The sequence below is a fragment of the Bos javanicus genome, chromosome 15 (assembly GCF_032452875.1).
Source record: "Bos javanicus breed banteng chromosome 15, ARS-OSU_banteng_1.0, whole genome shotgun sequence".
Lineage (NCBI taxonomy): Eukaryota > Metazoa > Chordata > Mammalia > Artiodactyla > Bovidae > Bos > Bos javanicus.
In genome coordinates this window covers 53,426,148-53,450,415 of record NC_083882.1, presented here as the reverse complement: position 1 = coordinate 53,450,415, position 24,268 = coordinate 53,426,148, and the positions used below count along the sequence as shown (strand labels likewise).

At 37.5% G+C, this 24,268-nt stretch overlaps 1 protein-coding gene and 1 pseudogene across 2 annotated transcripts in view; both read left to right on the top strand.

The window, feature by feature from the left end:
- RAB6A (RAB6A, member RAS oncogene family) overlaps positions 1 to 24,268 on the top strand; it is a 90,509-nt gene that overhangs the window by 2,927 nt on the left and 63,314 nt on the right. The gene's annotated exons all lie outside the window — the stretch shown is intronic.
- On the top strand, positions 5,176 to 22,788 carry LOC133226825 (zeta-crystallin-like; annotated as a pseudogene).

Genomic DNA, 24,268 nt, shown 5'->3' with positions numbered 1-24,268 from the left:
AACCAATTTTGATGCATTATTAACTAAAATATATAGTTTATTCAGGTTTTCTTAATTTTTATCTGTCTTTAAACATTCAATTCAGGATGCCACATTACATTTGGTTGTCCTGTCTCCTTAGGCTCATCTTAGATTTTTTCTTTTAGCATTGTGTTTACATGCTTTTTAACTATGTAGAACTGTGAGATTAATTATCTTTTGAGACCACTGTATTGCTCAGTAATACCACCCATTGGCTTTGGAAAGGTTGATCTCTGTTTTCACAAGCAGTGTCTGTAGTTTTCTTATGCATTAGCAGAAGTCTAGAGTCCATGTCATCTTGATTTAACTCATGAATTTTTTATTTTTAGGTTTTAGAATTCCACAATTCATCTTTCAAAGACTAATCTGTAGCAAAGCCTTGTCTCCTTAATAGCATTTACCATATTTCTAATTCTTACTTGTGTTTATTTTCGTCTGTTTCCCACAACAGAATGCAAGTCCCATGAAGATTAAAAATTATTTTTTTTGTTCATTGTATCCCCAGTGCCTAGAAGAGTGCCAGGCTTATAGCAGGTACTCAGAATGAATGATGATTGAATCTGATAGTAACCAAAGCCAGAGTCATCTTTGTTTTGGTGAAGTCTACATTTTTTCCTTATGCAATTAACTCTTTTGGGAGGGGGAGGCTGCACTGCATGGTTTCTGGACCCAACCTGGGATTGAACCCAGGCCAGCCAGTGAAAGTGCGGAGTCCTAACCACTGGACTGCCAGTGAATTCCCAACAATAACATTTTGTACTTACATTATTTGATTGTATATAGGGATAGTCCATATGCTCAGGGGGCATGGATTCCAATAATTTACATACAGCCTTAATCATGGCGCATAAAAAAAGTGACCATAATTTTATACCTTTTTTTTTAGTTGAACAAAATTAGTTTTGTATTGTTAAAGTTATTTTAAATTATTTTCTTTTATTATAGTGCCTGCTGCTGCTGCTAAGTCGCTTCAGTCGTGTCCGACTCTGTGCGACCCCATAGACGGCAGCCCACCAGGCTCCCCCGTCCCTGGGATTCTCCAGGCAAGAACACTGGAGTGGGTTGCCATTTCCTTCTCCAATGCATGAAAGTGAAAAGTGAAAGTGAAGTCGCTCAGTCGTGTCCGACTCTTTAGCGACCGTATGGACTGCATGCAGCCCACCAGGCTCTTCCATCCATGGGATTTTCCAGACAAGAGTACTGGAGTGGGGTGCCATTGCCTTCTCTGATTATAGTGCCTAAAATGTGTCAAATGATTATTAAAGACAGATTCATGGAACAGATTTGAAGTTAGGGCCCTCTCCAGTACTCTTGCCTGAAAAATCCCGTGGATGGAGAAGCCTGGTAGGCTGCAGTCCATGGGGTCGCAAAGAGTCGGACACGACTGAAGCGACTTAGCAGCAGCAGCCACAGCAGACTGTTTTATTTAGCTTTTCAAAAAATTAAGGATCTGTGCTCTATAGTGAAGATGAATTGTTTAGTATTACGAAGTCTCATGTTGAATTAATGACATCAGTCTTGGTAATCTTACTGTAGTAAACTTTTATGGTTTCTTTGTATTACAGTAGTATAGATGATTTAATAAAGAAATGTTGAAATACACATCTTAAATCTGTGTATTTAAATTTTATTTGAGGAACCTCTTTTGTTACTACTTTCAACCATTGTCTTGAAATGCAGAGGCACTTCTAAGAATGTCATGATAGTTTAGAGTAGAAAATAATACAAACAAATGTTATCAGTTACAAATTAGGAAGTGTAATCTCAAAAAGAAGCACATACCTGGCTTAGTAGTGCTTATTTTTTTACTTTTTATTACCTTTTTTACATTAGTTCTTTTGAATTGTAGTATGCAGTGTTGGAAAAAAAAATCTTAATATCAGAGATAAGAAATACTGAACAGTTTTGACTGGCTAGGTCAGTGCTCTTTGTTTCTTCTCAAAATCCTGTTACGGTGTCACAAATTGTTGAGGCTTCTAAAGAGCTTTTTATATTCCTGTTTACTGCATCAAAAGTTAATTGAGAAAAAAAAAAAGTTAATTGAGAAAATTTTAAAATATTTATTTCATCTAAAAATAATAGTATTAAATGTTACATGTTGACATAATCATTTTAATGAAAGAGAACTATTTTCCAAGCAAAAATTTAGTGAAAGAGTGGCATCGTTTTGCATATTTGCAAATCTCTGTAATGTCTGATATATTAAACGTCATCTGGTTCTAATAACTGCTTCTGCATTCAGTCTCTTATAACATCACACATCATATAGGCTCTGAGAAACTCCAGTATACACTCAAGAGAGAATGAAAGTGATAAAAAGCCAAATAACATCTTGATTTTATGAAAATGGTTTTGACCCTCAAGAGAGTAGTGGGCCCAGCCAAAGGGACCTAGAGATCTTGGGAGTTGGTGGACCATATTTTGAGAACTACTAGGTTCTAGATAATATTAAACCAGTTGTATCTTATAGCTTCATATTGTATTTAGAACGGAAGGAATTTTTTCCATATCTTGTTTTGAAATGGTAAAGCTAATCAGTAAAGCTAGTAATTATGAGCACAGTGTTTTATTTTAACTCTAATCACTGATGTTGGGCAAATTATTGACTTCTTTATAAAATAAAAATAATAGGACCTATCATACACAATTATTGTGGAGATTAAGTTAGTTAATAAAAGGTAAAGTATTTAGAAGAGTGCCTGGCACTGAAAACTGCTATGTGGTCAAATAGTTTAATATGAGCCTACTCTTAAGAAATAAACATTTCATCATGGAAGAAATATATAATGGGATTCCCAGATGGCTAAGTGGTAGAGAATCCACCTGCCATGCAGGAGACACAGGAGATTCAGGTTTGATTCCCTAGGTCAGGAAGATCCCCTGGAGGAGGAAACAGCAACCAGCTCTAGTATTCTTGCTGGGAAAATCCCATGGATAAAGAAGTGTGGTGGGCTACAGTTCTTGGGGTCGCAAAGAGTCAGACATAACTGAGTACACACACATGCACACACAGTATAGTGTGATGAGTGCAGTTACTTTGAAAGGTATAAGTAAAAGGTACAGAGAAGTGACAGAGGAGTATGGTGTTTCGGGAAAGGTACGTTGTAAATATGACTGTCACTGTTATTGTTTTCCCATCTATTTGCCATGAAGTGATGGTACCAGCAATAACCTCAGATATGCAGATGACACCACCCTTATGGCAGAAAGTGAAGAGGAACTAAAAAGCCTCTTGATGAAAGTGAAAGTGGAGAGTGAAAAAGTTGGCTTAAAGCTCAACATTCAGAAAACAAAGATCATGGCATCCGGTCCCATCACTTCATGGGAAATAGATGGGGAAACAGTGTCAGACTTTATTTTTCTGGGCTCCAAAATCACTACAGATGGTGACTGCAGCCATGAAATTAAAAGATGCTTACTCCTTGGAAGGAAAGTTATGACCAACCTAGATAGCATATTCAAAAGCAGAGACGCTACTTTGCCAGCAAAGGTCTGTCTAGTCAAGGCTATGGTTTTTCCAGTGGTCATGTATGGATGTGAGAGTTGGACTGTGAAGAAAGCTGAGGGCTGAAGAATTGATGCTTTTGAACTGTGGTGTTGGAGAAGACTCTTGAGAATCCCCTGGACTGCAAGGAAATCCAACCAGTCCATGGGGTTGCAAAGAGTCAGACACAACTGAGTGACTGAACTAAACTGAACTGAATGATGGTAATGGTGAAGATGGAACTCTTGAGAGTCCCTGGGACTGCAAGGAGATCCAACCAGTCCGTTCTAAAGGAGATGGGTCCTGGGTATTCTTTGGAAGGACTGATGCTGAAGCTGAAACTCCAATACTTTGGCCAGCTTTTTCATTCTCCACTTTCACTTTCATCAAGAGGCTCTTTAGTTCTTCACTTTCTGCCATAAGGGTGGTGTCATCTGCATATCTGAGGTTATTGATATTTCTCCCAGCAATCTTGATTCCAGCTTGTGCTTCATCCAGCCCAGCATTTCTCATGATGTACTCTGCATATAAGTTAAATAAGCAGGGTGACAGTATACAACTTTGACATACTCCTTTCCCAATTTGGCACCAGTCTGTTGTTCCATGTCCAGTTCTAATTGTTGCTTCTTGACCTGCATACAGATTCTTAGGAGTTCTCTCAGGAGAAGATGAGCACACGTCCTTCTACTCTGCCATCTTGGAGAAAATCCCAAAAAGGAACATGGGAGAAAGTTTTTTTAGACCTTGTGTATCTGAAAATGTGTTTGTACAGCCCTTACACTGAAGTTTGGTGGTGTTAGAATTTTAGGTTGGATGTGTTTTTTCTTCAGAAATTTGAAGACATTAATATATTGTCTTGTAGTGTCTAGTGTTGCCATTATAACTCTTCGTCTTTTGATCGTTCATGATAATGTGTTTGTTTTCATTTTATGTGCTGAGTAATAGGTGTAAATCCTTTCAAATTGGAAACAAGTTTCATTTCAGGAAAATTTCTTGACTTAACTAATGTGATATTCTGTTCTCCATTTTCACTCTGGAATTCTTATTAGACCTTGTGGATTGATCCTCTAATTGTATTTTATCTTGTCCCTTTTTCATTTGTTTCTGTTTTAATTTTCAAAAGATTTTCTCAACTTCTATTACATTTATTTGTGCTATCATTTTAATTTCAAAGAGCTCTTTGTTTTCTGATTGTTTCTGTCTGTAGAATCTTTTTTGAGTCTAGCATCTTGTCACTAAAATTTTTTTTATTGAAGTGTAATTGATTTTCAACGTTTGTTAATTTCTGCTGTATCTCTTGTCATTTTGAGAACATTAAAAGGATATGACTTTCTCATTACTCAGTTTTTTGTAAATTGCTTTTTACTTTTTAGTCTAGTTTTTTAATTTCTTGTTTGATGTGGTCCTCAGAGAACTAGTATTCTTAACTGTCTGCCTTTTTTTAAGAGTTGAGCACAAAAATTTGCTTTTAAGCTCTTAGGTGGGTTTATTGGGCATCTCTGTAGGACAATTTGCCTGATTTCTTTTGGGGGAAAGTCTCTGATGTTAGCTCTTTTAAGTCTTTTTGCCAGTCACATTTCTTAAAGGAGAGTTGTCCAGTGTTCTGCTGGAGAGGATAAGTTTGGTTGCCAGCTTTCTTGGAGCTGAATGGAGATGTGTACTTTAAATTGAGAATGTGATTTAGACAGATTTTAGGCCACCTCTGGACTAAAGATATTTTGATCTATAGTTCCATTTCACAAAAAGACTGAGTTCGTTTAGTTTTAGATTAAGCATTCCTTTTGTACTTCCAAAATTCTTAAAACTTTCCTCTCTAGAATATTGTACATTTGTTTTCAAAGTTTTTACTGTAATATTCTGTCTTTTATGTAAACACAATCTAAATGGTTACTTTATTCTAGATCTGATAGTTCTTAAGGCTGCACGAAATCCATCTTAAATCTTTTAAATTTCTGTACTTGGTGTCTAGCATAATGTCCTTCATATAGGCAACCATAAGATAATGAATCTGGCCAGTCATTAGGAAACTGATCTTTAAGAAGATGACATAAGCACCAGCATATTGACATTAAGTAAATAGAACAAAACTGGATGGCTATTGCAGTTATTAATTTGCAACCTCTTATGTTTGTTTTTCAAGTTGTTTAATATGGAATGTTTATTTCCTTTGGTCCATAAAATTTTTATAGTTAATGTGATGTGGGGGAAAAGTTGGAGGGCAAGAGTTAGGGATACTGAACTATGATCTTTGCTCTACCACCTTATATAGTATGTGCTCTTAGAGTTTATTTTAATCTCTATGTAAAATGAAAAGAATCTACCCATATAATGTGGGCTGCATAGATGATTCTCTGTAGGCTCCATGCAGGGATTTACTGTCAGCACCCTCTCGTATTCCTACCGATTTAATCCTCACAAAGCCTCCAGAAATTGAAAATAGTTCCTCTCCACAGAAAGACTGAGTATGTTTAATTTTAAATAGAGGATTCTTTTTGTACTTCCAAAATTCTTAAAAACTTTCCTCTCCAAAATATTGTACATTTGTTTTCAATATATTTACTGTAGTATTTAGTCTTTTATGTAAAAACAATCTAAGTGGTTATTTCAGTCTCAGTCTGATTGATATTCTTTCTCTATATGTTTGTTTATTTGACTGTGTTGGGTCTTAGTTGCATCATGCAGGGTCTTTTGTTGTGGCTCGTGGACTCTAGTTGTGACGTGCAGGCTCCGTCGTTGCAGCATGCGGGCTCTCTAGTTGCAAGGCATGGCCTCCGGAGTGCTCGGGCTTAGTTGCTCTGCAGCATGTGGGATCTTAGTTCCCCCATGAGGGATTGAACTTGCCTCCTCTGCACTGCAAGGCAGATTCTTAACCACTATTTATTCTCATTTTACCATGAGGAAATTGAGGCACAGATAGGTTCAAATAACTTTTCTCAGTAGTGTTGAGTTGGCCAAAAAGTTGCTTTCATTTTTTTAAGTTAAAAAATAAAAGACACATTTTTCATTTTCACCAAGAACTTTATTGAACAGCCTATTCGCTGTTTTGTTCTACTACCTTCTACCATTTTTAAGGTAACTTCATAATTCCATCTTCCCAAAACTTTTTATTTTTTTGAGCAAAGAACTGTTCCAGGTGCCTTTTACAGTCTTCCAGGGAGTTGAGAGTTTTTCCATTAAGAGAACTTTATAAAGACTGAAATAAATGGACATCTGAAGGTACAGTGTCTGGTGAATATGGCAGATGAATCAGAACTTCCCAGCCAAGCTGTAGCATGTATCATCAGAGAAACATACAGTCTTGCATTATCCTGATGGAAGATTGTTTGTTTTCTGTTGACCAGTTCTGGATGCTTTTCCTTAAGTACTGCTTTCACTTAGTCTAATTGGGAGCAGTTCTTCTTGGAATTAATCATTTGGTTTTCCAGGAGTTCGTAATAGAGGACCCCCTTCTAATACCACCGTGTATACAAACATCATCCGGAGAAGGCACTGGCGACCCACTCCGGTACTCTTGCCTGGAAAATCCCATAGACGGAGGAACCTAGCAGGCTGCAGTCCATGGGGTCGCTAAGAGTCGGACACGACTGAGCGACTTCACTTTCACTTTTCACTTTCATGCGTTGGAGAAGGAAATGGCAACCCACTCCAGTGTTCTTGCCTGGAGAATCCCAGGGACGGGAGCTTGGTGGGCTGCAGTCTGTGGGGACACACAGAGTCGGACACGACTGAAACGACTTAGCAGCAGCAGCAGCAGCGTACAACATCATCATCTTTGAATGAAGACCAGCCTTTGGTGTGGTTGGTGGTGTTTCATTTTGCTTGTTCCATGATCTCTTCCATTCCACATGATTGCGCAGTATCTAGTTTTCATTGCCTGTCACAGTTTGTTTTAAAAACAGAACGTTTTCATAGAGATTTGCATGCAGAAATACAGTGAACTTATATGGAACCCAGACATCAAAGTGATTAACAAAACCAAGCTGATTTTCAGCCCGTGGTTTTCAGCGCTTGATTTAGATATTTTGAGTATATCAGCTATATTCCACATGGTATAATGTTGATTGTTCTCATTTAATGTCTTTGCTTTGATTGCTATCAACTTCGATTGGTCTACCCAACTGTGGAGCATCATCTATTGAGAAATCTCCAGCATGAAGCTTTGCAGACCACTTTTGACATGTTCCATCAGTCACAGCACCTTCTTCATATACTGTGCGTCTTTTTTGCATTTTAGTTGGTTTCTACCTTTATTGAAATAATAAAGCTTAATATGCCGAAAATGATCCTTTTTTCTTCCATCTTCAAAATGACTACACAAAAATTCATGAATTTTGATAATTTTTTTAAAAAAAATGTACACTGATATGACATCTGTCACAATACAATCTGATTTTGTTTTGAATGAAGTTAAAGATATCTGAGTGCTACTAGAGCCATCTTAATGGGGAAAAAAGAATGAACCTTTTACTTGGCTAACCCCAATATATACAAATGTATACAGTTTAGTAACTGGCCACACTTGGGTTTCCGCTCAGCAGTCTGGTTCTGGAGCTCTAGTACTGAAACACAAAATCTGTACTACCCTTCCTTGATAAATTTTGTGTAGGTGAAATTTGTGCAGAAAGTACAGGATACTTTGGTGTTCCTGAAACAATAAGAGTGAAAAAACTGTAATCATCTGTGGAAAGCTGAACTATATGAACTAAGTCTGTTACATAAATTTAAGTGTTTCTCAGGTATTTTGCTGTACTGGAATTTTGTAATTTACATGACAATTTTTAATACATGTCACTTAAACTGTTAAGTAGATAGTAAGATAAATTAGTTTTAAAATTCAGTGGCTTTGATAAAATTTGCTTTGGTGATTGTTACTGGCTAATACTGAATTATCAAAATCACTTCAAAATGTTGCTTATACTCAAGGAACATTATAGGTTTATTTAATCATGGAATTAAAATGTGATATTCAAATGAGAATTGTTTAGTCACCTCAAGAAGCAAAAGTACAACTGAAAAAAGTCTTTGAATTTGTAATATCTTACAGAAAAGATAATGGCTTATTAATTTTCAGTTCTAAGATCTGAACAATAGGAGAAAGGCTTAAGCTAAAACATGTGAATTTAAGTCATATATATGGAAGAATTTCCTGACTGAAAACATTGTAGAAGCATTAAGAGTGGGTTATGAAATCACCTGAAGATACTTCCTTTTTTGAACAGAGAAATGATTTCTTGGGAGAGTTAGATGTGCTCAGACAGAACCAGAAGTATAACTACAATGCTTAACATTCTATTTTGTGTTCTGCAGAACCATATTTGTTGATAATTAAATGTTCTTATTTGTTAGTTTTAGTTGGTCTTACCTCAATATAAGCTTCATTTAATCAGACCTTCTGGTGATGGTCTGGATAAATTTATTTGTATAATATAGAATAAATTACATGACATGGGTTGGGAGTGGGATAGAAAAAAAGGTATTAGAGTATAATGCTATATGAAGTTTTGTATGTATGGTTGCACAGGAGTGTTAAGTACAAATGCTAAAAATACTGTTGAACAAAAAATGAATAGCCACAGTGTTCAGTATGAGATTGGTTAGTGTTTGAAATGATCATTTAAATTGCTTTTATATGGGAGGATATAATGAATGTTGTGTAGTCACTAAGTTGTGTTCGACTCTGTTTCGACCGCATGGACTGTAGCCCTCCAGGCTCCTCTGTCCATGGGATTTCCCAGGCAAGACTACTGGAGCAGTCGCCATTTCCTTCTCCAGAGGATCTTCCTGACCCAGGGATCAAACCCACATCTCCTGCATTGCAGGTGGTATCTTTACTGCTGAGCCACCAGGGAAGGCATGTAATAAATGTACCAGTAGGGATTTTGAAAACTGTTTTGGAGAAGTAAGCTTAGCCGAAGAGCTCTGAATGAATACAGAAGAAATGCAAATACCGAAGAAATGCTGTTTTAAAATTAGATATGTTTAATATTTATGTGAAAAGGAGCTATTCTAATTTCTGGAAATCTTGTGATCATTAGTGGGTAGGAATAATTCAAAGAGGACTAAAATATGTCTTTAGACAATGTAAAAGAGCCACCTAAGTAGACTATACTCTTGCGCTGAAATATTGGGGTATGAGGAAGATATAACAACTTCAGGGCTTGACCAGATCCTGATCTACTATTTGGAGATTCTGTCTTTAAAACAAAACAAAAACTAGTTGAACTAAAATACTAAAGAATTTATCCTCCACACCTAAATAATATATACCTATATTGTAAGGTATGTTTATTGGCAGTTTTAAATCCCATGAGAGCAAAGCCTTTAGTTTTCTTATTTCTTGTAACTTAAAAAGTATGCTGGAAATGTGTTTTAATAGAGTTGTAAGGAGGGTATTTTTGAGCTTTGCTTTTTTCTTTGGGTTTTTAGTTTTGATTACTTTATTGTATTATCAGAAGTATTTTTCCAAATCAAAATTATTTGGTTAAATTCTGCCATGGACAGAAAAGTTAAGGTGTACATCAAAGAGACTATACTCACAGTTTAAAGAAAAACTTTAAAAGTCAGTGACAGAGACACTGTGATAGTCTTAAACTGTTGCTTCATTCTCCTTCAAAACATGTGTCCTTTATTCTCCATAAAGAAAAACCAAACGTGTAATTTTTTCTTCTAAATAGACCAACTTATGCTTGCTTGCGTTTTTCACTTTTTTTTTTTTTTTTGCGTTTTTCACTCTTAATGACAACTTTTTCATAGAAAATGTTAGCTTTAATGTAGATAGATGTATCAGTCTATAAAAATCTGAGTTTTGTGTCCCATTTTAAGTAGTTTTTCCATAGTGTGAGTAATGGAGATAGCTTCCCGTATAATACTTTAGAAATTTTGCTTTGCTTTTTGTGTTTTGTTTTGCCTTTCACATTTAGGTTTATAATCCACCTGAAATTGTATTTATGTGTACTATCACATAGATGTCAGGTTTAATTTTTTTCAATATGGATGTGTAATTATCCCAACATCATATATTTTAAAACATTTCTTTTCCTCAGTGCTCTGCCATGTCAATTTTTTAATGAATGTCTGTCTGTCAATTCATTTTACAAACAGTCTGTTTCTGGAATTTCTGTTCTGATCATTGCTTTGTCTACTATTGCAATAATACAAAACCTACTCATAACTTAATATAAAAATTATTGATTTACCAGAGAGCAAATCCTCCCACCTTATTCTTTTTATTTAAGAGTGGCTTGGCAATTCTGGACTTCTGCGACCATGGGAAAAATTTTTTAAGTAGAGCTTCAATGTTTTAGTAAGATTTAAGATTTTCTTTTCTTATTTTTTCTTATTTTTCTAGGACTGTGTACATTTCATCTAATGTTTCAAACTTATTAGCACAAGTTATTCATGTTCTAATGTCTGCAGGATCTGTCTGTAGTCATGCTTCATTAGTTTCTAATACTCATTATCTGTACCTTTCATTCCTTGGTAAGATTTACTAAAGGTTTATAAGTTTAATTCTGGAGAAGGAAATGGCAACTCACTCCAGAATTCTTGCCTGGAAAAAATCCCATGGACAGAGGAGCCCAGCGGGCTACAGTTCATGGGGTCACAGGGTTGGATGCAACTGAGCACATATAAATTTAATGTGTTTTTTTTCCCCCAGAAAACTATTGACCAGCCTTGCCGATTCTCAGTCATGTGTTTTCTGTCTTATTTCTGCTTTTTATTTCCTTACTTATGGTTTCTTTGGTTTATTTGCTGATGTTTTCCATCTTCCTAAGAGAGAAATATATAGCTCTGGGTTTTTTTGTTGTCATTGTTTTCCTAATATATGCTGCATATAAGTGTGTGTGTATAATTGTATAAAATTCACTTTAGGTACTATTGTACTGTTTTGGAAATTTGTTATGCAGCATTTTTGTTATTCAGTACAAAATGCTTTCTAATTTCTGATTTCTCTTTTGACTTATTGGTTATTTAGAAGTTATTATTTTCAAACACTTGGGGAATTATTTTTTATAATTTTCTTTATATTTTTGATATCTAATTGTACTGTGGTCAGAGAATGTATTTTCAGTGTTTTTAATTTTCTTGAGACTTTATTTATGGTCCATATGTTATGTCAGTTTTAATAAGTATTCCCTGTGTGATTGAAGAGAATGTGTATATATTAGGTGCAGAATTCAATATATGATCACTGGATCAGTTTTGTTAATCAAGTGGTTCAAATATTCTGTGTCTTTATTCAGTTTTTGTCCTGTTATTGAGAGAGGTATGTTAAAATTTCTCATGATTGTGTCTCTGTATGTTTATCCTTGTAGTTTTTCCATTTTTAACTTGTGTTTTTGAGCCTTTGATATTAGGTGTGCACAAATTTGGAATTGTTGTTATAGTCTTGGTGACTTGAACCTTTTATCATCATCAGGTGTTCCACTATTTCTAGTAATGCTTTTTGCCCTTAAGTTTACTTTGATGTTATCCACCTGCCAATGCAGGAGATGTGGGTTCGATCCCTGTGTTGGGAATATCCCCTGGAGGAGGAAATTGCAACCCACTCCAGTATTCTTGCTGGGACATCCCATGGACATAGGAGCCTAGTGGGGTACAGTCCATGGTGTTGCAAAAGTCAGACATGACTGAGTGAATGAGCACGTACTAATATACTTACTCTGATGTTAGTATAGGTTTGATTGGAGGATAATTACTTTACACTATTGTGATGCTTTTTGCCATACATCAACATGAATCAGCCATGGGCGTACCCATGTTCCCTCCCTCTTAAGGGCTTCCCCAGCTGGCACTAGTGGTGAAGAACCTGCCTGCCAGTATAGGAGATGCAAAAGATGAGGGTTCAATCCCTGCATTGGGAAGATTTCTGGAGACAGCATGACAACCCACTCCACTATTCTTGACTAGAGAATTCCGTGGAAGAGGAGCCTGGTGATCTACGTCCATAGAGTTGCTAAGAGTTGAACACAATTGAAGTGGCTTAGCACACGCACTCCCTCTTAAATCTCTCTCCCACCTCCCTCCCCATTCCACCCCACTAGGTTGTCACAGAACACTGGCTTTGGGTTCCCTGCATCATACAGCAAATTCCCACTGGCTATTTTACATATGGTAATATATATGTGTCACAAGCTGTAATCAAAGATTGCCTGGAGAAATATTAGCAACTTCAGATATGCAGATGATACCACCCTTATGGCAGAAAGTGAAGAGGAACTAAAGAGCCTCTTGATGGTGAAAGAGGAGAGTGAAAAAGCTGGCTTAAAACTCAGCATTCAAAAACTAAGATCATGGCATCTGGTCCCATCACTTCATGGCAAACAGAAGGAGAAAAAGTGGAAACTGAGGCAGATTTTATTTTCTTGGGCTCCAAAATCACTACGGACCGTGTCTGCAGCCATGAAATGAAAAGGTGCTTGCTCCTTGGAAGGAAAGCTTGACAAAGCTAGACAGCCTATTCAAAAGCAGAGACACCACTTTGCCGACAGAGGTCCGTGTAGTCAAAGCTATGGTTTCTCCAGTGGTCATTTGTGGATGTGAGAGTTGGACCATCAAGAAGGCTGAGTGTGGAATTGATGCTTTCTAACCATGGTGCTGGAGAAGACTCTTGAGTCCCTTGGACAGCAAGGAACTCAAACTAGTCAGTCCTAAAGTAAATCAACCCTGATTCATTGGAAGGACTGATGCTGAAACTGAAACTCCAATACTTTGGCCACCTGATGCGAAGAGTCAACTCATTGGGAAAGACCCTGATGCTGGGAAAAATTGAGAGTAGGAGGAGAAGGGGGCAGCTGAGGATGAGATGGTTGGATAGCGTCACTGATTCAATGGACAGCAGTTTGAGCCAACTCCAGGAGATAGTGAAGAACAAGGAAGCCTGACACGCTACAGTCCATGGGATCACAAAGAGTCGGACCGGGACATGACCTAGCAACTGAACAACAACAATGTATATGTTTCAGTACTACTCAAGTCATCCTGCCCTCTCCCTCCCCCATTCTTACAAAAGTCTGTTCTTCATATCTGCATCTCCTTTGTGTGCTAAGTTGCTTGTCATGTGCTACTCTTTGCTACCCTATGGACTATAGCCCACAAGGCCCCTCTGTCCATGGGATTCTCCAGGCAGGAATACTGGAGTGGTTGCCATTTCCTACTCCAGGGGATCTTCACCAACCAGGATTGAACCTGCCTCATATTTCCTGCATTGGCAGGTGGGTTCTTTACCAGCAGCATCACCTGGGAAGCTGCCCTGCAAATAGGATCATCAGTTCCACCTTTCTAGATTCCATGTATATATGTTAATATATGATGCTTGTTTCTTTCTGACTTAGTCATTCTGTGTAATAGGCTCTAGGTTCATCTACTTTATTAAAACAGACTCAAATGCATTCCTTTTTATAGCTGATTAATAGTCCTTTGTATATGTACCACAACTTCTTTATCCATTCATCTGCCAGTGGACATCTAGGTTGCTTCTGTGTCCTAGCTATGGTAAATAGTGCTGCAGTGAACATTGGGGTACATGTGTCTTTTCAGTTATGGTTTCCTGAGGGTATATACCCAGCAGTGCAATTGCTGGGTCATATGGTAGTTTTTTTTTTTCCCTAGTTTTTTAAAGAATCTCCATACTGTTCTCTATAATGCCTGTTGCATTCCCACCAACAGTGCAGGAAGGTTCCCTTTTCTCCACACCCTGTCTAGCATTTACCGTTTGTAGACTTTTTGATGATGCCCATTCTGACTGATGTGAGATGATGCCTCATTGTAGCTTTGATTTGCATTTTCCTAATATTGAGCATCTTTTCATTGTCTATTAGCCATCCATATGTGGATGCAGAGTCTTAACTGTGGAACTGTCAGGAATGTCCCTCTGTCTTTTTACATTCATCATTTTTGTATTCTTATGTTTCAGATGTGTCTTAGTAGTCATCTAGTTAGGTTTTGTGTTTGTCCAGTCTGGTAATTGTTTTTAAAATTGGAACATTAGTACATTTACATTTTTAAAAAATATTTGTGTATTTTTGGCTGTGCTAGGTCTTCATTGCTGCATGGGCTTTTCTGTAGTTGATGCAAGCGGGGATTAATCTCTAGTTGCAGGGTGGGGGTTTCTCATTGCAGTGGTTTCTCTTGTTGCAGAGCACAGGCTACAAGGAGCTTGGGCTTCAGTGTTTGTGGCACATGGGATCAGTAGTTGAGGTTCCTGACCTCTAGTGCACAGACCCAATAGTTGTGGTACATGGGCTTAGTTGCTCTGCAGCATGTGGGATCTTCCCTGGATCAGGGATCGAACCTGTGTCTCCTGCACTGGCAGGCAGATTCTTTACCATTGAGCCACCAGGGAAATCTAGTACATTTACATTTAATATAATTATATATTTGGATTAAAAATAAATCTACCATCATTTTAATGTGCTTTTTTTTGTCCTGAGTATTTCTTTTTTCCCTTGTGTTATTTGGATTTGTAGTCTTTAAAAAAATTATTCCATATTCTTTACTAGTTGGGGTGTTATACGTTTTTGTTTTTTTTTTTTTTTTCTTGCTATTAAGTGATTACCCTAGAAGTTGTGGCACACAGCCATGACTTACAAGTCTACAGGTAAGTGATTCCTTTACCCTTCTGGACAATTCAAGGACCTTGGCACTCTAACTCTACTTACCATTCTTCCTTCTGACTTGACTTACAATGTGTACTTTAAGTGTGTGTGTGTATAAAACCCCATGTTACCATTTCAGGCAACGATTAGATTTTTATTTTACAAGGAAACCTTTTTATTGAAGTGCAGCATGTAGAAAAGCATATAAGTCCTAAGTGTCAGCTTGAATGAGGAAATTTGCTAGTCATATTGACCTGAATATTCCCATCCTTATGAAAGCTATTTCTTACATTGATTAGTAAATTTGGCCTTCTGGTTCTAAAACCTGTTTATTGAGTTTTATGATGTGTGTCCCTGTGAGCTATATCTATTTTTAACTTGCCAAAAATGCAGACTCTTGACAACCTTAGTGAATGCTGCCTACTTGGTGGTTTCTTTCATTATTTCATTTCGTGCAGGCAGGTACCAAAACTATGAGTGTAGCTGTGATCAAGATAGACAAGGTCCCTATTCTGCAGCTTATCATTTATAAATTGGGAAAGGTAAAATGGTAAACAATGCATAAATAAGGTAATTTGAGATGTTTCTTATATTGCCATTTTTTCTAGTTTTCTCCCACTATAAAAAGTGAATCTTGCTTTTCCTTACCTTGTGTGTGGGTGCGTAGTCACTCAGTTGTGTCCCGACTGTTTGTGACCTCCAGGCTCCTCTGTCCATGGGTATTCTCCAGGCAAGAATACTGGAGTGGGTTGCCATGCCCTCCTCCCAGGGGATCTTCACAACTCAGGGATCGAACCCAGGTCTCCCACGTTGCAGGTGGATTCTTTACAGTCTGAGTCACCAGGGAAGCCCTTCCTTACCTTCAGTGAAGTTGCTCAGTCGTGTCCGACTGTTTGCAACTCCATGGACTGTATACTACCAGGCTCCTCCATCCATGGGATTTTCCAGGCAAAAATACTGGAGTGGGTTGTCATTTCCTTCTCCAGGGGATCTTCCCGACCCAGGGATTGAACCCAGGTCTCCCGCATTGTAGGCAGATGCTTTACCGTCTGAACTACCTTAAATTTCTACAATTAGACTTTAAAAGTTCTTGAGTAAAGCTAATGTAAAACTTACGCTAGAATTTTGAACTTTGCACTCAACTGTTCTTTGAGGATGCAGATTTTTTTCTAGCTCATCTTTTTAAAATAATTTTTTTTATTGACGTATAATTGATTTGTGTTAGTTTCTGGTGTACAGCAAAGTGAATCAGTTTTAGATATATATGTATATGTAAGTGTGTATGTATGCATATATTCTTTTTCATATTCTTTTCCACTATAGTTTATTATAGGATATTGAATATAGTTCCCTGTGCTATAAATAGAACCTCTTTATTTTCTATATAGTAGTTTGTATCTGCTAATCTCAGACTCCTAATTTATCCCTCCCCCACCTTCTTTTCCCTTTGATAACCATGTTTGTTTTCTAAGTCTGTAAGTCTCTGTTTTGTAAATAGGTTCATTTGTATCATATTTTAGATTCTATGTATAGGTGATAATCATTTGGTATTTGTCTTCCTCTTTGTGACTTATTTCACTTAGAATGATAATCTCTAGGTCCTTCCATGTTGCTACAAATGGCATTTTTCATTCTTTTTGATGACTGAGTAGTATTTCATTGTATATATACACCGCATCTTCTTTATCTATTCCTCTGTTGGTGGACATTTAGCTTGCTTCCATGTCTTGACTATTGTAAATAGTCTGGTATGAACATTGGGATGCATGTATCTTTTAAAATTAATTCAGCTCATTTTATCCTTAAGATACATTCATAGATGGATGTTGACTCTGTTGTGAGAATAAGTTAAAAGCCTTGCTGCCATCTAAAATACTTCTTGAAATACAATCTTAGGCTGAAAGTAATTTTTTTTTTTTTCCACTGCACCACGCAACTTGCACAGTCTCAGTTTCGTGACCAGGGATTGAACCTGGACCACAGCAGTGAAAGCCCAAAATCCTAGCCATTTGGCCACCAGGGAATTCAGCTGAGAGTAATGTTGAGAGGTAATTTAGTTTTTCTCTCCTCCAGGCAGAACTGTATCTGATACTGAATTCATAAGTTCATAATGTAACCAGAAAGAAAAGTTCCACAAAATTAGGTTACGTGAGCAAAATCTCAGAGGCTCAAAGGAACATGTTATGCAAGAAGAATAACTAATAGCCTTCCATCACTGTCAGATGTTTTTTATGTTTGGCAGGGGTAGGAGATGACAGTAGTTTGAGTGCCTGCTAAGGATCTTTAGCTTATGAATACTGGGGAGCATTAGAATGTTTATAAATTGATGAATGATACCTCTGGCAGTGGGCCTCCAAGGTGGCGCAGTGGTAAAGAATCCACTTGCAGTGCAGGAGACGTGGGTTTGATCCCTGGGTCAGGAAGATCCCCTGGAGGGGGAAAAGCAAACTTATTCCAGTATTCTTGCATGGAAAGTCCCATGGACACAGGAGCCTGGTGGGCTACAGTCCATGGGGTCACAGAGAGTCGGACATGATTGAGTGACTGAGCACAACATAACAACAAACTCTGGCAGCGTAGAGAATGGACACTTACTTTGCACAGTGCTTTCTTGTTGACTCTTGTATGGGTGCATATTTGTGTCTCAGTGCATCGTAAACTTCTCATGTCTTCAAGGCCTTACTGTTATTTGGTTTTCAATCTCATTCTCCAGCCTCCTTGTTTCCTAGCAGTCGGTAGTTTTGGAATGAAGTGAGAAATAGTAGCCATCCAAGAATTAATATATTTGTTTATGTTTTATTCATCAGTGAGTCTTTACCTGTATGTGAATATCTTTTCTGTCTTCTTGTGTAATTAACTATTTTTTGTTTTTACTTAGGATATCTCCATTTCATCAGCCTGGAAATTCATATTATAGATATAATGCCTTTAACATAAATATTATTGTAAAGAAATAAAAAATCTTTATTAAAAACTTTTGAGCCATATTGTGAAATTACTTATTTTAGCAATTTATATGACTGAATTCATTCTCCCTGTTTTTTTAATGTGATTGTACAAGTGTAGTTGTAGTTTTCTTCTTTTAAAAACTTTAGGAGAAACAATATCTTTATTCAGTTTTGGTCCTTAGAGAAAGGTTACTAGCTTTATTGAACTTCAGTGTTTTTGATTAGGTTTGCTACGTGGGTGTAGTGTTAGCTTGGTTTAATTGATTTTCTGTTTTGCTGTAAAATTGCATCACCTAGGTGAGACATCCTGGGTATAATATTGCAATGAGTTTTGCTTTCAGCTGAGCTTTTTTGCTGTGGTCCCTAGGTACCTTTTTCAGGTGTCTTTGTTACCATGATGGACTACAGATAGTGTTGTGGTTTGTTGTATTTTTATGCTTAACTCTGTTACTAAAATCATAGCATCTGATTTAAACTTGTATTATCATAGCACATTAATCTTTTATAGTGGTTTATTTTTGTGGGGAAAAGTTAGAAAATCTAAATATCTTGTCTCTTTCAGTGTTACCTGGCCAATGTAGCTGACAAGGTTCGAAGCAGTTGATAAATGTTCATTTATATATGTTGTAGAATAACTGAGACTTCTCTTTTTATGCAAACATTAGTCTTACATTCTTTGAATCCTAAGTATTCTCGAAGAATATATTATGTAAGGAATTACTTTATAGAAGTTAACTTACAGAAGTTCTCTCTTAAATTAGTATCCTTTGGTTTTCTGGAGGCCCAATAATTAGTTCTCTAATCTTTAGTAATCTTTAGCACTGATAACTAATCAGTGCCTTTTTTTAGTTATCTTTAGTATTCCAATATTAAAATTATTATACATAGCAAAATTTACCATTTTAACTTATTTCTATTTATACAAGCTGTCCTTTACTGTTACTATCCCCCAGAGGTTGCTCAGATTCATGTCCATTGAGTTGGTGCTGCTATATAACGATCTCATCCTCTGCCACCCCCTTCTCTTTTTGCCTTCAATCTTGCCCAGTATCAGGATCTTTTCCAGCCTGTCAGCTCTTCGGATCAGGTGGCCAAAATATTGGAACTTTAACTTCTGCAACAGTCTTTCCAAGGAGTATTCAGGACTGATTTTCTTTAGGATTGACTGATTGGATCTCCTTGCAATCCAAGGGACTCTCACTTCTCCAACCCCACAGTTCAAAAGTGTCAATTCTTTGGTGCTCAGACTTCTTTGTGGTCCAACTCTCACATCCAGTATATTCACCTTGTTGTACAGTAATCACTATCATAGATTTTTAAGCACAGCTTTATTGAGATAAAATTGTATGCCACACAGCCCTGCTTTCCTGTGGAATCTGAAGGAACTCTCAGATTTTCCCCCTCTAAAACTGATACCTAGGTTAGGTCATCATGGTGACTGGAGAGAGGTTGATGAGAGCTGTTAGTTTTTAAATTTGGTGGATCAAAAGTGCTATAACTCCAGTCAGATTCAGCAAGATCATTCTGCAAGACCATCAGGTTCTAATCAAAGTCCAAGCATGTGATGTAAACCTGGTGAACACATTTACTTTGGTGCTTAAAGTAGAAAACCACTTCTATCTTATACTCCTGGTTTAGTTTTAGTTGGGATAATAGACGCTGTTGGAGGACATGTATTTGCTTTCAAGAAACCTGACAAGAGTTCTCACTACCAGCACATTTCAGGGGGCTACGCAAAGTATGGTCTGGCAGGCAGTCAAATTTGTTTACACACTGCCAGAAAAACTGGACTTTAAACAAGGAGCTCCTGTATTTTACTGCTTACTGAGCTCTGCTCCACAGTACCCATGTGAAAGCTGGAGGAAGTATTCAGGTTATGGGGCTGGTGGAGGAGTTGGGTAGGCAGTGTGCCACATTGCTAGAGCTTATGGCTTAAAGGTTTTGTGCACAGCTGATTCTGAAGAAGGACAAAACATTGTTTAGCAAAATGGACGCCATGAAGTATTTAATCACAAAAAAGCTAAGTTGATAAAATTAGGAAATCTGTTTGTGAAAAGAAGTTGATGTGATTATTGAAATGTTAGCTAATGTAAATCTTAGCAATGATTTGAATCTTTTGTCACACGGAAGACAAGTAATAGTTGTTGGCAGCAGAGGTCCTTTGAAATAAATCCATGGGACATCATGGCAAAGGAATCTAGCATAATAGGATTTGCTCTGTATTCATCTACCAAGGAGGAATTTCAGCATTTTGCAGCAGTCCTTCAAGCCAAAATGGAAATTGATTAGTTAAGATCAGTAATGGGTCCTCAGTATCCATTGGAAAAAGTGGCCTAGCCTCATGGAGATGATATTCATAGCAGTGGGACTAGTGGAAAAATAATTCTCTTAAAATGATCGATCCTTTCATAGATTTCCTATGTAATTAGAGGTTTCTTACTTCAGTTTTATGTACGCTACATTTTCTTTAATTATCATTCATTTGACTCAGTGAGTTTTCTAATGTTAAAAAGATTTATCTTTAGAGATCATAGGCATTGGAGTGCAGTTTATTTAATACTGGCAGCATTCTTTATGCTTTCTGTCTCTCATCAAAGTACCATCATAGTAGGAAATTCTTGATACTTGATCAGTAATTCCATAATTTCGACTAAAACATCAAAAGAGGACTGCTTGATTTCCAAGCCTACTTCTTCAGATAAAGGTTCTTTAGCCTCTGCGTGCATGCATGTTCAGTCACTCAGTTGTGTCTGACTCTTTGTGACCCCATGAACTGCAGCCCACCAGGTTCCTCTGTCCATGGAATTTTTCAGGCAGGAATACTGGAGTGAGTTGCTGTTCCCTCCTCCAGGGAATCTTCCCAACCCAGGGGATAGAATCCCTGTCTCCTGCATTGGCAGGCAGATTCTTTATCACTGAGTCACCTGGGAAGCCCTTAGTCTCTGATTAATTTTTTGGACTAAACAAGACCCCCTTTTGAAACTAATCTCATCTAGATCTATAAGTCTGTCAGAAGGGCAAGATAAACAGTATCCAGATAAATTTGTTAATTTTCCAATATTTCCCAATACATTGTGACATTCACTAGTTTAATGGTTGATTACCAATGATCCATATATTCTGTGAGGACAGCAGCCTTATCTTTGGTATAATATGATACTAGGTATGTAGTTTCCAAATAGATAATTATTCATTGATTCAATTTCAAGGTAGAGTTAGAATTATCTTTTTATGTGATTGGGATTAAATATTTTTACTTCATTAATGAATTCGGCACATTGAGAATGATCTTTTGTTTTTATAACATGGTAGCTGTAATAAATTCTAGAGGAAATTAAAATTTTTTTAATCATATACCATATAGTTCACTCATTTAAAGTGTACAATTCCATAGTTTTTAGTGTATTCGAAAGTTTTGCAACCATCACCAATATCACTAATGAACATAGATGCAAAACTTCAACAAAATCCAGCAATACATTGAAAGGATCATACATTGTGATCAAGTGGGATTTCTCTCAGGGATGCAGGGACTTTTCAGTATCAGCAAATCAACCAGTGTAATATACCACATCAACAAATTGAAGAAAAAACCATATGGTCATCTCAGTAGTTACAGAAAAAGCTTTTGACAAATTCAACACCCATTTATGATAACAACTCTACAGGGTGGGGTATAGAGGGAACATATCTCATATAATAAAGGCCATATATGACAAACCCACAGCTAACATCATAGTCAACAGTGAAAAGCTGAAAAACGTTTCCTCTAAGATCAGAAACAAAACAAGGATGTCCACTCTCGTCTCTTCTATTCAACATAGGTTTGGAAGTCCTAGCTTCGGCAATCAGAGAAGAAAAAGAAAGGGAATCCAATTTGGAAAAGAAGTGAAACTGTCACTGTTCGCAGATGAAACACTATACACAGAAGATCCTAAAGATGCTACCAGAAAACTGCAAGAGCTCATCATTGAATTTGGTGAAGTTGTAGGATACCAAATAAACACACAGAAATCTGTTGCATTTTTTTAAACTAATTTATTTTCAGCTGTGCTGGGTCTTTGTTGCTGTGTGTGGGACAGATTTCTCTAGTTTTGATGGAGCAGGGGTTACTCTCTAGTTGTGCTTGGGCTTCTCATTGCGATGGCTTCTCATTGCAGAGCACTGGCTCTAGGACACATGGGCTTCAGCAGTTGTAGCACATGGGCTTAGTTGCTCTGCAGCATGTGGAATCTTCCCAGACCAGGGCACCCCTGTCTCCTACATTGGCTACCGGGCAAGACCTCCATTAGATTTCTATACACTAACAATAAAAGATCAGAAGGAGAAATTGAAGAAACAATCTGTACTGCTACATGTTAAAAAAAAAAAAAAAGAAAAGACATTCTTTAATACCATAAGCAAAAATAAAGTGGAGTAAAGGCCTAAGTGTAAAACCAGATACTATAAAACCCTTAGAGGAAAATATATGCAGAACACTCCTTGACTTAAATTGCAGAAATATCTTTTTCAGTTTGTCTCCTAGAGTAATGGAAATAAAAATAAACAAAAAGGATCTAATTAAACTCAAAAACTTTTGCACAGAAAAATAGAACATAAACAAAACGAAAAGACAACCCACAGAATGGAAGAAGATATTTGCAAATGATGTGACTGACAAGGAATTAGTCTCCATAATGATACAAGTGAACTTAATCAAAACAGAAAGAGACTCACAGACTTGAGAAGGAACTTAAGGTTACGGGGTTGGGGGGGCGGTGAAGGGGGGAGGAGGGAAGGGTGGGTGAGTGGATAAATTGGAAGTTTAGAACGGACATGTACATACTACTATATTTAAAATAGATAACCAACCTCAGATATGCAGATGTTATCACCCTAATGGCAGAAAGTGAAGAGGAACTAAAGAATCTCTAAAGGAACTAAAGGACCTCTTGATGAAGGTAAAAGAGGAGAGTAAAAAAGCTGACTTAAAACTCAACATCCAAAAAACTAAGATCATGGCATCTGGTCCTGTCATTTCATGGCAAATAGATGGGAAAGATAGAGACAGTGGCAGATTTTATTTTCTTGGGCTCCAAAATCACTGAGGATGATGACTACGGCCATCAAATTAAAAGACACTTGTTCCTTGAAAGGAAAGCTATGACAAAGCTAGACAGCGTTTTACAAAACAGAGACATCACTTTGCTGACAAAGGTCCATACAGTCAAAACTATGGCTTTTCCAGTAGTTATGTACTGATGTGAGAGTTGGACCATGAAGAAGACTGAACACCGAAGAATTGATGCTTTCGAACTGTGGTGCTGGAGAAGACTCTTGACAGTCCCTTGGACTGCAAGGAGATCAAACCAGTCAATCCTAAAGGAAATCAACCCTGAAAATTCATTGGAGGGACTGATGCTGAAGCTCCAATACTTTGGCCATCTGATGCAAAGAGCCAACACATTGGAAAGGACCCTGATGCTGGGAATGATTGAAGGCAGGAGGAGAGGATGAGATGGTTGGATGGCATCACTGACTCAATGGACATGAGTTTGAGCCAACGCTGGGAGATAGCTAAGAACAGAGAAGCCTGGTGTGCTGAAGTTCATGGGGTCAAAAAAATTGGACACGACTTACTGACTGAACAACCACCACCATAACAAAGATGTACTATGTATAGCACAAGGAACTCTGCTCAATAGTCTGTAATAACCTAAATGGGAAAAGAATTTGAAAAAGAATAGGTACAAGTATATGTATAACTGAATCACTCTGCTGTACACCTGAAACTAACTCAACAGTGTCAATCAACTATCAGATCAGATCAGATCAGTTGCTTAGTCGTGTCCGACTCTTTGCGACCCCATGAATCGCAGCATGCCAGGCCTCCCTGTCCATCACCAACTCCCGGAGTTCACTGAGACTCACATCCATCGAGTCAGTGATGCCATCCAGCCATCTCATCCTCTGTCGTCCCCTTCTCCTCCTGCCCCCAATCCCTTCCAGCATCAGAATCTTTTCCAATGAGTCAGCTCTTCGCATGAGGTGGCCAAAGTACTGGAGTTTCAGCTTTAGCATCATTCCTTCCAAAGAAATCCCAGGGCTAATCTCCTTCAGAATGGACTGGTTGGATCTCCTCGCAGTCCAAGGGACTCTCAAGAGTCTTCTCCAACACCACAGTTCAAAAGCATCAATTCTTCGGCGCTCAGCCTTCTTCACAGTCCAACTCTCACATC